This window comes from Cervus elaphus, chromosome 4 (assembly GCF_910594005.1).
Source record: "Cervus elaphus chromosome 4, mCerEla1.1, whole genome shotgun sequence".
In the NCBI taxonomy this organism is placed as follows: Eukaryota; Metazoa; Chordata; class Mammalia; order Artiodactyla; family Cervidae; genus Cervus; species Cervus elaphus.
Window position 1 is genome coordinate 25,181,135 of NC_057818.1, and position 13,968 is coordinate 25,195,102.

Here is a 13,968-nt window from a genome sequence, read left to right on the forward strand (position 1 = left end):
TCATGTCTGACTCTGTGTGAGTCTGTGAACTGTAGCTCCCCAGGCTCTTCTGTCCGTGAGGCTTTTCAGGCAAGAATACTGGAGTGGGTTGCCATTTCCTTCCCCAGAGGATCTTCCTGACCCAGGGATTAAAGCCTTGTCTTCTGCATTGGCAGGTGGGTTCTTTGCCACTGAGCCACCAGGGACGCCCAGTAGGTAGTAAGGTCAGAGAAAACCTGCCTCAGGAATGCAGGATTGAAGCCCTGCTCAGACATTTCTCCCTTAAAAAATAACATCCCCAAACCACTGAAAGACCAGCATACCCACTTCCCTTGGGTAAGTAAGACCTATTATAGCTGAGTGAAAGGAAAATTTAAAAATTTTGTATAGAGATAGAAAATGTTAGGTAAAATCCTAGTACAAGCGATAGCAGGAATGGTAGGTATCCTCCTGCATCTCTTAGGAGAACAGGGACAGCCTTAATCATGGCTTTACATCACTAGTGCCACTTCCTCATTTGTGGAAAGGATGATAACCCTCTCTGGACAATGGCACAATCACACTTGGTTTTCGAGGATGACACAGGACACACAGCCATGAACAGCAGCCCTGGCTTATTGGTTTAGAAGTCGAAAAATATCTCTGTAATATGAATGATAAGTAATATCTGATAGTTTGGTTGCTCAGTGTGTGCTAGACTTCATTCTAAGACTGTCCATCTCTTACATAATTAAATCCTATTGAACTCTTAAATCTTAAGCTTGTTGCCTAAAGTTAAATTCTAAAATAACCAGAAGATGTGGTTGCAACTGTCACAGAGGAGGAAACTGAGCAGAGAGGTGAGGTCGCCCGGCAGTGACACAGGAGGGATGGGCACTCTTGATGGCTGAGTGCAACATCCTCGCCCTCACCCCTACCGGGCACCATGTCATCTCATGACTGGTAATTTGTTCCTGCTGAGGCAGGTGCCAGGAAGTCTGGTAAGTGTCCTGCTCCCGCCTGCTGAGTTCCAGGTCCCTCCTCAGACTCAGCCCAGACCCTGGGTTCCCAGAGGAGGGCCCGCACTCACTCTTCTTGCAGGAGGGGCATCTGCAGGCCTTGCAGGTGCAGAAGCCGCCTGCCCCGATGGGAAAGGCCAACAGTGAGCAGGGGGGTAAGGAGGAGCCACCGCAGACGTCAGCAGGGCCCCCTCCCCCTCCTCCTGGGTCAGCATCAGCGCTGGAGCTCCCAGTCCACTCAGGCAGATAGAGAAGCCCCAGCTCCTCGCGTCGGGTCCCAGGAAAGTAAATCCCCTTACCAGGGAAGGCCCCAGGCTCCAGACCCAACCCAGGTTGACTGGGGCTCAGGGCCAAGTCTATGTCCTGAACCCCAAGAGGCACCATGTCCCCTCTTGCCCCAAGGCCCGGCAGCTCCAAGGTCTCCGCCCAGCACTGGGTCCTGGTCTTGCTGTCCCCTGACCCCCTGGGTGAGGACAAGAGGGATAGTCTGGAGCCTCCGTGCCCTCAGATTTAGAATAGAGGCCAAGGGGGCCTGAAATGCTCTCAAGAGCCTGGCTAGGAAGACACTCCTGGAGCACCAAGTGACTCGGGTCTCCTTGTGATCAAACTCCACACACTCCCTTCTGCAACCCTAGGGACCCTCTGTCCTGTGCCTGGGAAGCAGGCATCAGTAGGGCTCAAATCCAGGGGCCCCTCACCAGTGGGGCAGGAGCACCTGGGGTCCATCAGGAGGAAAGGCGAGGTCCAAGGTCCAAAGCAGTGGTGAAGCATACCCACTGGTCCGGTGCGAGGCCTTGGAGCCCAGAGCCTAGCTCCACTCCGAGGGGAGTGGCCCGCGCGCAGAGGCCCCGCCCCCTGCGCCCGCCCCGCCCGCAGCGCCGGGCCGAGCGTCGCTGCACTTGGGTCCGGCTGGAGCCGAGGGGCCTGGCGCCCAGCGGTAAGCAGTGTCCCAGCCTCCCCGGCCGCCCGTCCCCATGTTCGCCACGTGAGCAGCCACCTGTTCCCGAGCGTCTGGGAGCACGGCTCCTGTGTCCTCGCGGCTTCCCCGCCACAGACCCCGCGCCGCCGGCCTCTGGGTCGCGCTTGCCTGGAGCCAGTGAACCACCCCCGCCTCCCGCTGGCTCCTGTCCCACCTGGCTGAGGCCGGGGAGTGGTGCCCCAGACCCAAGGTGGAGGTGACCCTCGCCACCGTTTCCCCTTCCCCGGGGTCCCCAGGCATGGCCTGCCTCGGTCCCCACCACGGTCCTTTCGCAGCGGTTTTCCTGTAACAGCCCCGCGACCCACATTTCCTTAGGCCTCTGGTCCTCACTTCCGTTTTCTTTTCTTGAAGAGACAATGGCGCGTTTCACCAGGGGCCCCTTTGCCTCAGTTTTCCAGCGGCTTCCCTCAACTTTAATGGGGCTTCTGCTCTCCAGGATGGAGGTTCCCTATAGGATGGCCCCCCAGGGAGATAGGCAGACCTGGCATTCAGTAAGAAAGACCAGTGGGTATTACCCTGTCAGACTCCAGTACACACCCTGGAGTCTGTACCAAGACTTGTTCATTGCTTTTGCTCTTTGAATTCTCACAGCAACCCTGAGGGAAATACTAGTTAGGATGGCCTTTTCAAAGGCAAAACTGCACACAGTACTAGGAGACTTCTCAGGCAGGCTCATGGTGCTGGGAGGTGGTGCTCTGCTTATGGTTTTTTTTTTTCCACTTCCTCACGGAAAGTGAGAAAGATTCCCTTTAGCCCAGAACTATGTCTTCAGCACTTCTTACTGTATAAGGCTCAATCCTGAGAGTCACATGTGAGAAAAGAAATGTATATATGATGTTCTGGTTACCGACTGATTCTCTTTTTCACTAGTGGTCAAGGGATTTTTTTTCCATATATGTAAGAAAATGTATATTAATTTCATATAATGAATGTAAGAATCATTGAAAAGAAAATGGTAAGGAAACCCTGGAGCAGGTGACAGCAGAAAGGGCAGGATCCTTCTGTATCTGTTGGGAGGACCCAGACTGTCTTGTTCATGGCCCTCTATCTCTAGGGTCAATGCCTCTTTTCCTGAACGGAGGGAAGCCCTCTCAGGGGAACTGGTCACATGCTCACAGAGTTGATGTGGACGACACAGAACCCAGAGCTAAGCCTGCTGCCCCTACTTGATTGTCTGGGAGGAGAAAAATGGCTCTTATGCTAATAATAATAGTAAATAAATAGCTGACATTATGCTCACTAAACATATTATGACAGTCTGCACATATATTACATTCTTTCATCTTGAGAGCCAGACACTATTATTTTGTGCTTTAGAGCAGAGAAGACTGAGGCACAGAGAGGTTATGTGTTGGACTGACACCCTTGCAGGCTGCCTGCAGCCTCCTACCCTCACCCCCCACAAGATAACCCCCACTATGTCATCCCAGGACAAGTAAGGACACTGAACACCTAGGGGGAAGGACTGAGGTGGCTGTCAGGACCCTCTGCATACTCGGTGATGTCTCTGGCCCTCATCCTCCCACCTCTTCAGCCAGGAGTACAACTGGATGTCTCTGAGCACCCTTACAACTCTGAATAAGGAGAGGCAGGGTCAGCATCCAGGGGCATCGTCATCAACACAGCATGGCCACGTGATGAGACAGTGTAGTGTAGATTCAGCCCTCTGACTATGGGCTGTGTGACCTTAGTGAAGTTGCTTTACCTGTCTGTAACTAGCAGTCCTTCCAGACCATGCAAGTTCACTGAGTTTGCTCAACTGGTGGTACAGTGACTTATTCTGTGGGGCTTATTGGAGGACATGCACAGGCCCTGTGGGCACCGCATAAGCAAGGTTCCTATCTGTCTGTGGCCTCACGCTGAGCATGGTTGCAAACCAATGAGCCTTTCTCCAGGTGCTTATTGGGAGCTCCATTAATGTCAGTGTGGATATGGAGATCATAATGGACACTGTTCAGGAAGCCTGTGCTAGGAAATCAAGCCACTATCTCATTTATTCCCCCACATAGAAATATCGTCTTTTTAATTATTTGTTTATTTATATTTGGCCATGCTGGGCCTTCGTTGCTATGTGTGGCAATGTGTGGCTTTCTCTAGTTACAATGCACAGGCTTCTCATTGCAGTGGTTTCTCTTGTGGGGGAGAACAGGCTCAACAGTTGTGGCACACAGGCTTAGATGCTCTGTGGCATGTGGGATCTTCCCAGATCAAGGATCCCACCCATGTCTCCTGTATTGGCAGGAGGATTCTTTACCACTGAACTGCCAAGTGAAGTCTTATTATCTTCTTTATAGGAAAGAGGAAATGGAATTCCAGAGTGTATCCATAACTTGCCTCTGCCAGGAAGTGACAAGGTGTCTGTGAACAAGGATGCCTGACACCCAAACCCATGCACTCTGCACAGGCTGGCTCTTCACACAGGGCACGTGAAGGCAATCTGAGAGCTGACTTCAGAGCCACAGTTCAGTTCAGTCACTCAGTCATGTCCACCTCTGTGCAGCCCCAAGGACTGCAGCTTTCCAGGCTGCCAGGTCCATCACCAACTCCTGGAGTTTACTCAAATTCACGTCCATTGAGTCGCTGATGCCATCCAACCATCTCATCGTTGGTCATCCCCTCCTCCCACCTTCAGTCTTTCCCTGCATCACGGTCTTTTCAAATGAGTCAGTTCTTCACATTAGGTAGCCATAGTATTGGAGTTTCAGCTTCAGCATCAGTCCTTCCAATGAATATTCAGGACTGATTTCGTTTAGAATGGACTGATCAGAACTCCTTGCAGTCCAAGGGACTCTCAAGAGTCCTCTCCAACACCACAGTTCAAAAGCAACAATTCTTCAGTGCTCAGCTTTCTTTAGAGTCCAACTCTCACATCCATACATGACTACTGGAAAAACCATACCTTTGACTAGATGGACCTTTGTTGGCAAAGTAATGTCTCTGCTTTTTAATATGCTGTCCAGGTTGGTCATAACTCTTCTTTCAAGTAGCAAGCATGTTTTAATTTCATATCTGCAGTGATTTTGGAGCCCAAAAAAGTAAAGTCTGTCACTGTTTCCATTGTTTCCCTATCTATTTGACATGAAGTGATGGGACCAGATGCCATGATCTGAGTTTTCTGTGTGTTGAATTGAAGCCAAATTTTTCATTCTCCTCTTTCACTTTCCTCAAGAGGCTCTTTAATTCTTCGCTTTCTTCCATAAGGGTAGTGTCATCTGCATATCTGAGGTTATTGATATTTCTTCTGGCAAACTTGATTCCAGCTTGTGCTTCATCCAGCCCAGCATTTCTCATGATGTACTCTGTATATAAGTTAAATAAGCACGGTGACAATATACAGCCTTGACGTACTCCTTTCCTGATTTGGTATCAGTCTGTTCTTCCATGTCCAGTTCTAACTGCTGCTTCTTGACCTGCATAGAGATTTCTCAGGAGGCAGGTCAGGTGATCTGGTATTCCCATCTCTTTCAGAATTTTCCACAGTTTCTTGTGACCCACACAGTCAAAGGCTTTGGAATAGTCAATGAAGCAGAGGTAGATGTTTTTCTGGAAGTTGCTTGCTTTTTCGATGATCCAACGGATGTTAGCATTTGATCTCTGATTCCTCTGCCTTTTCTAAAGCCAGCTTGAACATCTGGAAGTTCACGGTTCACATGTTGCTGAAGCCTGGCTTGGAGAATTTTGAGCATTACTTTACTAGCATGTGAGATGAGTGCAATTGTGCGGGAGTTTGAGCATTCTTTGGGATTGCCTTGTTTTAGGGACTGGAATGAAAACGGACCTTTTCCAGTCCTGTGGCCATTGCTGAGTTCTCCAAGTTTGCTGTCATATTGAATGCAGCGCTTTCACAGCATCATCTTTTAGGATTTAAAATTTCAACTGAAATTCCATCACCTTCACTAGCTTTGTTCATAGTGATGCTTCCTAAGGCCCACTTGACTTCCCATTCCAAGAGTATGGCTATAGGTGGGTGATCACACCATCATGGTTACCTGGGTCATGAAGATCTTTTTCGTATAGTTCTTCTGTGTATTCTTGCCAGCTCTTCTCGTTATCTTCTGCCTCTCTTAGGTCCATACCATTTCTGTCCTTTATTGTGCCCATCTTTGCATGATATGTTCTCTTGGTATCTCTAATTTTCTTGAAGAGATCTCTAGTCTTTTCCATTCTATTGTTTTCCTCTCTTTCTTTGCACTGATCATGAGGAAGGCTTTCTTGTCTCTCCTTGCTATTCTTTGGAACTCTGCATTCAAATGGTTATATCTTTCCTTTTCTCCTTTGCCTTTCGCTTCTCTTCTTTTCTCAGCTATTTGTAAGGCCTCCTCAGACAACCATTTTGCCTTTTTGCATTTCTTTTTCTTCTGAGCCACATAACTCCCGGTTCTCTTGAACATCAAATAGCGATTCCCTCCAGCGACTGCCAGGCGGGGGAACACCTTGAATCTATTGCCATTCACTTAACACACAGGAGCCTGACAGGCTATGGTCCATAGGGTTGCAAAGAGTCTGACAGGACTGAAGCCACTTAGCACACACGCACCACGCCCTTCAAACTGCAGAGAAGCCATCACCCTGCAGAGGAAGGTATGAAGTTCTCTGTCTGGAACCAAGTCTCAGGTACGCTTGCTAGAAAAGAGACTGGAAATTCCCTCCAAATCTAAATCAGTTTGTGACTTTCAAGTAGCAAAGGGCTGAATTTTCAAGGAAGGGTGGACTTCAGCCTGACTTAGGGAGGAACTTTCAAAGATTCAGAGCCAAGTCAGCACAGGGAGCTCTCAGGAAAATCGGGTGACTTGTCACTGGAACTGGCCAAGCCAAGACTGATGTTCCCTCTGGGGATGCCAAGCACAGCATCTGAGGCATGTTTGGTCTCACAGTGGGGCATTTGTAAAGTGTTTCCCGCCAGGCTTCTCTGTCCACAGATTTCTCAGGCAAGAATACTGGAGTGGGTTGCCATTTCCTCCTCCGGGGAAATCTTCCCAACCCAGGGATCAAATCCATATCTCCTGTGTCTCTTGTATTGCAGGAGGATTCCTTACCCACTGAGCCTTCAGGAAGACTAGATTATTAAAATATCTCATTAATGAAAGATAATCCACACACCATAAATTCATGTTTTTAAAATTTTATTTATTTTTGGCCACACCATGTGACATGTGAGATCTTAGTTCCCCCACCAGCAATTGAACCCCTACCCGCTGCATGGCAAGCGTGGAACCTTAACTATTGGACCACCAGGGAAGTTCAAAATTCACCTTTTAAGGCTTACAGTTCAGTGGTTTTTCAGTATACTCACAGAGTTCCGTGACCATCACCGCTATGTAATCCCAGAACATTCATCATCTCAAAGAGAAGCCTCTACCCAGAAGCACTCACACCTCATTCCTCCCTACAGCCCGGGCCTGCAGCAACCTCTGAGCTACTTTCTATGGTTTGCTTAATCTGGACATTTCATATAAATAGAATCATACAATCGCTGTCCTTTCACATCTGGCTTCTTTCATTAGCGTGATATTCAATATTTTCAAGGTTCATCCATGTAAGCTTGAACCGGTATTTCATTTCTATAATATGGCATGGTACAGATAGATATTTGTCCATTCATCTGTTCCTGGACATTTTTTTAATTAATTTCCTTACTTTCATGTTTTATTTATTTATTTTAGTTTTATTGATTTCTCCTTTTTTCTGCTTTGGGCCATCATGAATCACTGTTACTTGTGTACAAGTGTTTGTAGGTATGTATTTTCAACTATTGTTGGTATATACCTAAGAGTGGAATTGCTGGGTAATATGATGACTCTGTGTTCAATATTTTAGAAAACATTTTTGAACAATCCACATGGCATACAGGATCTTAGTTCTCTGACCAACGATCAAACCCATTCCACCTGCAGTGGAAGTGTGGAGTCTTCACCATTGGACAGCAGGGAAGTCCCTGTGTGTGATTTTTGAGTGACTGCCAAACAGGATCCTAATGCGGTCATAAGTATATTATAGTTGTTTTTCCCACTGGCAATAGATCATGACTGTCTTTCCTTGTTAAGCAACAGAGGTGTGCATCACTAGATTCACTGAAAGTATTGTGTTGCCTTAGCCGGCTGTACCAGACTGAACTTAGAGAATGTCCCATGTATTGGACATATAATGATTCTACTAGACGGGCTTTGAGCACCTTCCTCTGTCCCTAGAGGGTGAGGGCACTGGCACAGGTGTACTCAGGGCACTCTGCATCCCTCTACTTTGGCGCTGCCACATTGCATTGCAACCCACCTATCACCTCTCCCTGCCTCTGTCTTGTCTATTACATGGTGACTCCTCCAGGAGATGGGCCATGTCTTAGATTTATCTTTGTCTCCATAACACTTGGCTTGCATGGGAAGTCGCTTCAGTCGTGTCCGACTCTTTGTGACCTTATGGACTGTAGCCTCTGCCCAGGCTCCTCTGTCCATAGCGTTCTCATGCCAGAATATGGGAGTCGGTGGCTGTGCCCTCCTCCAGGGGATTTCCCTACCCAGTGATCAAATCTGCATCTCCCTCACTAGCAGGCGGGTTCTGTGCCAGTTCTGTGCCACTAGCGCCATCTGGAAAGACGAATAACACTTAACATAGAGCCAGACGTTTGGCAAATATTTGGAGAATGAATGCATAAATGAAATAATGACTAAATAGAAGGAAGGGTGGAGGGAGGGATGGATGAATGAATAATCAGAGCCAAAGACGAGGGAGAGGTGGAGTCCCTTTATGTAATCCCATTCTCTCCAAAGATCCTTACATAGAGAGGTAATGAGTTCCCTGATGCTGAGGTGTGCAGCAGGAGGCTGACTCACTTGGCAGGAACACTGTAAACTTAATCTAGGCATCAGAAGGGCATCAAGATGCTTCCAAAATAAGAACTTGGAACTCTGAAACAAGCCCCACATCTCATTCTCTAACTGGGCAGCTATGGGGCTAAGGGTCACTCTGCAAGTTTTCCAGTTGTTCTGAGGGCCCCAGACCAAAGGCTGCCCTTGTCTGAAGGCCTGTGTCTGCTTGCGCCTGCCCTGGGAATCTCACAGAACACTGAGCATAGAGTCAAGGAAGGGAGAAGCCCTTAGGAAACAAATTGTTTGAAGAGTCTGTGACTACCTGTAATTGGAGAGTTAGGTCCGGGTTCTTGATTTCAAAGAGGGTGAGGTCTCGGCGGGCGTGGCTCACAGGCCCCAAGCACCCACAAGGAAGGGAGGCCAGTTTTTCTGTTCTGGAGCAGCTGGGGCAGGAGCTTGCGGAAGGAGCTGAGGGCCCAGAGTGAAGCAGCGCTCTGGGCAGGGCAGAGACTTGTGGCCACAGGAGCAGCTGCCGTTCCACAATGTGGCTCTGCGCTCTGGTTCTGACCTCGATCTCTACTTGCACAGCTTGGGGTGAGTCCCCCTGAATGCAAATAGCCGGGGCTCCTTTGGAAATCCTCATGGGGAGCATGGGAGAGGAGATGCGCATGGGGCAAAGCAGTGACAGGCCAGGCGCTGCAGCAGCGCGGGCTCTGTGAACGTGGCTGGTGTAGCCCAGCAGGAGGAGACGCAGCAGGAGACACAGGGGGCCATACAGACCCTAGACTCGGCTGCGAGCCACCACTCCAGAGGAGGACAACAAGCTCACCTCCACATCCCTCCGAGGACTTGGGCGAGCTCCTCCATGTCTTTCCCTCTTGATTATTAACAAGGCTATGGAGCAGGTCCTTACCAGAATCTTGGAAGGGGTTTTTGGTTTTTTTGGCTAAGTCCTCTCTGACTCTTTCGTAACCCCATGGACCGTAGCCTGCCAGGCTCGTCTGTCTGTGGGATTTCCGAGGGAAGAATATTGGAGTGGGTTGCAGTTTCCTTCTTCAGGGCATCATCTGCACCCAGGGATCAAACCCACGTTTCCTGCACGGCAGGCGGAATCTTTACCACTGAGCCACCCGGGCAGCCTTACCAGAGTATTAATACCAGCTCTGGAAACAGCGGTGTGGGTGGCCGTCGCGGCTCACCACTTAGTAGCTGTGTGTTCTTAGACACGTTAGGTCCCTTTTCTGGACCTTGGCTTTGTATTTCGAAAATGGGGGTGACAGCTGTATCCACCTCAGTGGGCTCTTGTGAGGTGGAAATGGGCTGTTGCTTCTAAAGTGTGCCTGAAACAGAGAAAGTGAAAAAAGAGATAAAGGAGTTGTTTTCCAAGACAGCGTATTAACAGAAAGTCTGGGGTCTTCTGAGGCCCACAGATCAGGAGTGTGTGTCTAAGTCCCTTCAGTCGTGTCAGACTCTGTACAACCCTTCAGACTCTAGCCCTCCCAGCTCCTCTGTTCATGGGATTCTCCAGGCAAGAATTTGGAGTGGGTTGCCATTTCCTCCTCCGGGGGATCTTCCCAACCCAGGGATCAAACCCACGTCTCTTACATCTACCTATATTGGCAAGCAGGTCCAGGAGCCAACTGCCATTGAAAAGATGATTAAGACACATTTCCCTGAAGAAGAGGGCATGGCCTTTCCATGGTGGGGCAGGTGATGAAGACGGCGAGGGGGTCTCTAGGCAGAGGGAATACAAAGAAATTGGGATGAAGGGCCTTTATCTTGGTTGCTGATGCCAAAGGAAGAGGAGAGACAGGATAAACAGGTTTGGGAGTCCCGAGGTAACCAATGTCAGCAGGTTAGGGGCGCCCACAGTGTTCAGGTATTTTGCAGTGGGGTGATTGGGGCAGGGTGATGGTGATGGAGCAGAGGGCCTGAGAAAGAAGGAGACTGGGGTACCGGCTACGGCAGGAGGAAGGGGAAGCTCATTCCTGTCTCCAGGGATTGGCTAGCTCTGGGAGGGGCCATGCCCGCACAATCAGCAAGGCTCCAGATGTCAAAGCCTCAGAATACAGAACAGAGAGGACATGGTGAACCCAACAATGTAGCAAGCGCCCTCAGAATGCATCTGTACCATTTTAGAGATGGAAAAACTGAGGCTCAGGAGGGAAATGTACGTGCCCAAGGTCAGCTGGAAAATCAGTCTCTGAATTCTCTCTCTGTCTCCTGAGTCCAGAGCCAGGCTCTGGCCATCGGTGCTCTGACGGCGCAGGCTGCCCTGGGTCTATCTTCCTCCCGGTGCTGTGACACGGTGACAGGCCTGGAACTGAGGGGAAGCACTGAATAAGAACACACTAGAAGCTGATTATCCCCTTACTGCTGGTTTACCTGGCAGGTCCATACCTTACTACCTTTAGAAAGTCCATACTGTCTTCCTCCATTTCCTCGGTTACCTCATCTGTAAAATGGACATATTGATGTCTCCCTAGCCAGGCTTTTCTGATTAGAGTGCCCACGTGGCACATGGTGAGTGCTCAATCCACAAACATGCAACAAAAGTGTCAACATCTGCCGTCAGCATCACTGCCTTTGCCTCTCAACCCATTACCCACATTTTCCCCCTTGCCAGTCGGGCATCTGTCCACTTCATGTCTCTTGAAGGCTGTCATTGCATGTGCCCATAAGAACAGATCTGGGTTATTCTTTTCTGTTCTGGCCACACACTTTTGAGAGAGAGGTTTGCCTTTCATCTGAATCTAAAGGGGAACAATTGGGAGGGTGAGAGCCTAGAAATCATTTCCTGTTAGGATGCTTAAACAAACTGCAGCTGTTGAGAATGGACAAGAGAGGACTTGAGGGACAAGCGTGAACAGGGGTCACACTAAGGCCCCGTGCCTCATGAAGGCGCAGAATCTCCCTGAGCAGCGAGGAACGGGTCTGACATGGCAACTGTAGGAGACGCATTTGAGCTCAGTGAGAAAAAACCGCCTGCTCCACGAGACTGGGCCAGACAAAATGTGACCCCCAGTCTCGCTCCCTCTGGTGACCGTGCTCAGAGTCATCGGATGGAGCTTCTTCAAGCTGATTGTGTCTCTCTCTTACGCCAGGATGGTTCACGGTTGCTCATTTACCCCCTAACTAAAGCCCGAATGGTTGGCCTGGCATCTGGGACTCTCCCAGCCATGAACCTTCCAGGATTATGCTCCACCCCCATGACTCTTCCTGACCCAAAGGGGCCCATCGCGCTTCCTCAGGCAGGCATTATGCTTTGCTGTCTCAGAGCCTCCCCTCTGCACAATCTCGTCTCTCTTTATGCCTTTATACCCTCTCTTTCACTTCCCGGTGTCACTCTTTCCAGCACTGCTAGTCCCAGATGCCAGGTCACTGCTTCCATGAAGCCAGCAGTCAGTGGGCCTCGCTCCCTCTTCTGTCTCCTATGGGGCCTTACTCAGTACCTCTCCCAGGACAGGGGCCACTTCTCCCCACAGGAGGGTCAGGTATGTGTGTGCTCATTCTGCACGTAAGGTCAGATGTCTGAGGAGAGCAGCCGCCTCTTGCTCCTCCTCTTATCCAGCGTGCAGCTCACCACTGGGATCCAGTGGGTGGTTGTTTCCAGAGGATCCTAAGTATGGAACCTGAGTGCCATCTTCATTCCCAGCAGCTCTTCTTCATGCATTTATGTCCTATGTTGTTACATAGGATGTTCTTACACCCCCAATTGCAATTTGTTCCTTCAGATAGCCCTGTGAGTTAGCAAGGAAAGTTAGCTTCTCCCTCTCTTATATGAGAAGAAACTGAGGCTTAAAGAGTTGAGAGGACATTAAAGATCACTTGGCAAAGGTAACAAAATCCACGCAGGCTCCAGTTCACCATCACCACTGACGAGTCCTCACTTCCTCCCAATGTCCAGCAGGGCTGGCGCCCTCACCGCCTATTGTGGACACTGCTCAGGGCAGAGTCCTGGGGACACATGTCAGCTTGAAAGGATTTGCACAGCCTGTGGCCGTCTTCCTGGGAGTCCCTTTTGCCAAGCCTCCTCTTGGATCCTTGAGGTTTGCTCCACCGCAGCCTGCAGAGCCGTGGACCTTGGTGAAGAATACCACCTCTTACCCTCCCATGTAAGTTGGGGGTGTGGCTTTGGCATCTTTCAGTGGGGCTGTTAGTCTCAAAGGGATGCAGGAAGGAGCCAAGACAGTCCTGTGAGTGGCTCATACTTCATCCTGGAATCCTCAAGATATTGTAGATCCCTATCAACCTTCCAGAACTCTTATAGTTTTCTAGAGCCCTTTATTCAACTAATATTTCTTGAGCAACTTTCCCAAGTATCTTCTAGTTTCCTGGAATCCATTAGTGACCAGAACAAAGATCCCACGTTCATGGAGCTTGCATCATAGCTGGGGTAGACAGAGAGGAAGAAGTATGCAAATTAACACATAGATGATGTAATGTATCAGAATATGATAAGTGCTGTGGGAAAAAGTAGAAAGTGGAGCAGGTGAGGGGTTTCAAAAGTAATGATTCTGTTAACCTAAAACGAGAAAGCCACCAGATATTTTCCAGCAGAACCAGGGTTGATCTGGGAGCCGCAAAGAACTGCCATCGTGGATATGCAACTATGGCAAACCACATGCAAATCAGGCCAAACAAAGGAAATTCTTTGATAGAGGCCACGGGGAAGTTAGGAGGCACTGTTACAAACAAAAAGTCCACTGAAGGAAACTGGGGGTTTGTTATGTAGTGGCTTTTCATTGGCTGAGGAATGACAGTCTCTCATTGGCTGAGCTGTTGCCAAGGGAAGAGTTCATCTTTCTCATAGTAAAGTCCTGTCACTTCCAGCCAGAGGTGCAAAGTCTGTCTCTACCTAATGGAATCTGTATTGAGGTGAAGTGGTATGTTCCTGAGAATTCCCCCTCCTGACCTCTGCATTTTATTTTAGTGAGGTTTCCCTTTATTAATTTTCACAGTTCTGTTTATTTTCCTTCTTGAACTTTACCATAGCGGGGAGTAAGGTGGGCCAGGAGATGTGTGGGTGGTAGTGCTTTGGGGTGTTGATTGCCCGAGTTCTCAACTCCCAACGTGTCTTGCTACCTTGGCACAAGCAGAACCATGGTTGATGTTTTGTAGTTAGCTGGCCAAGTTGGGCAAAGAAGATGCTCAGCTGCTTCCCAAGGCACCTCGGATGTCTGCAACCTTTAAGTCACATATTATTTAT

At 49.2% G+C, this 13,968-nt stretch overlaps 1 pseudogene; it reads left to right on the forward strand.

The window, feature by feature from the left end:
* Nucleotides 1–9,156: 9,156 nt before the first annotated feature.
* Nucleotides 9,157–13,968, forward strand: part of LOC122691733 — a 31,702-nt pseudogene continuing 26,890 nt past the window's right edge.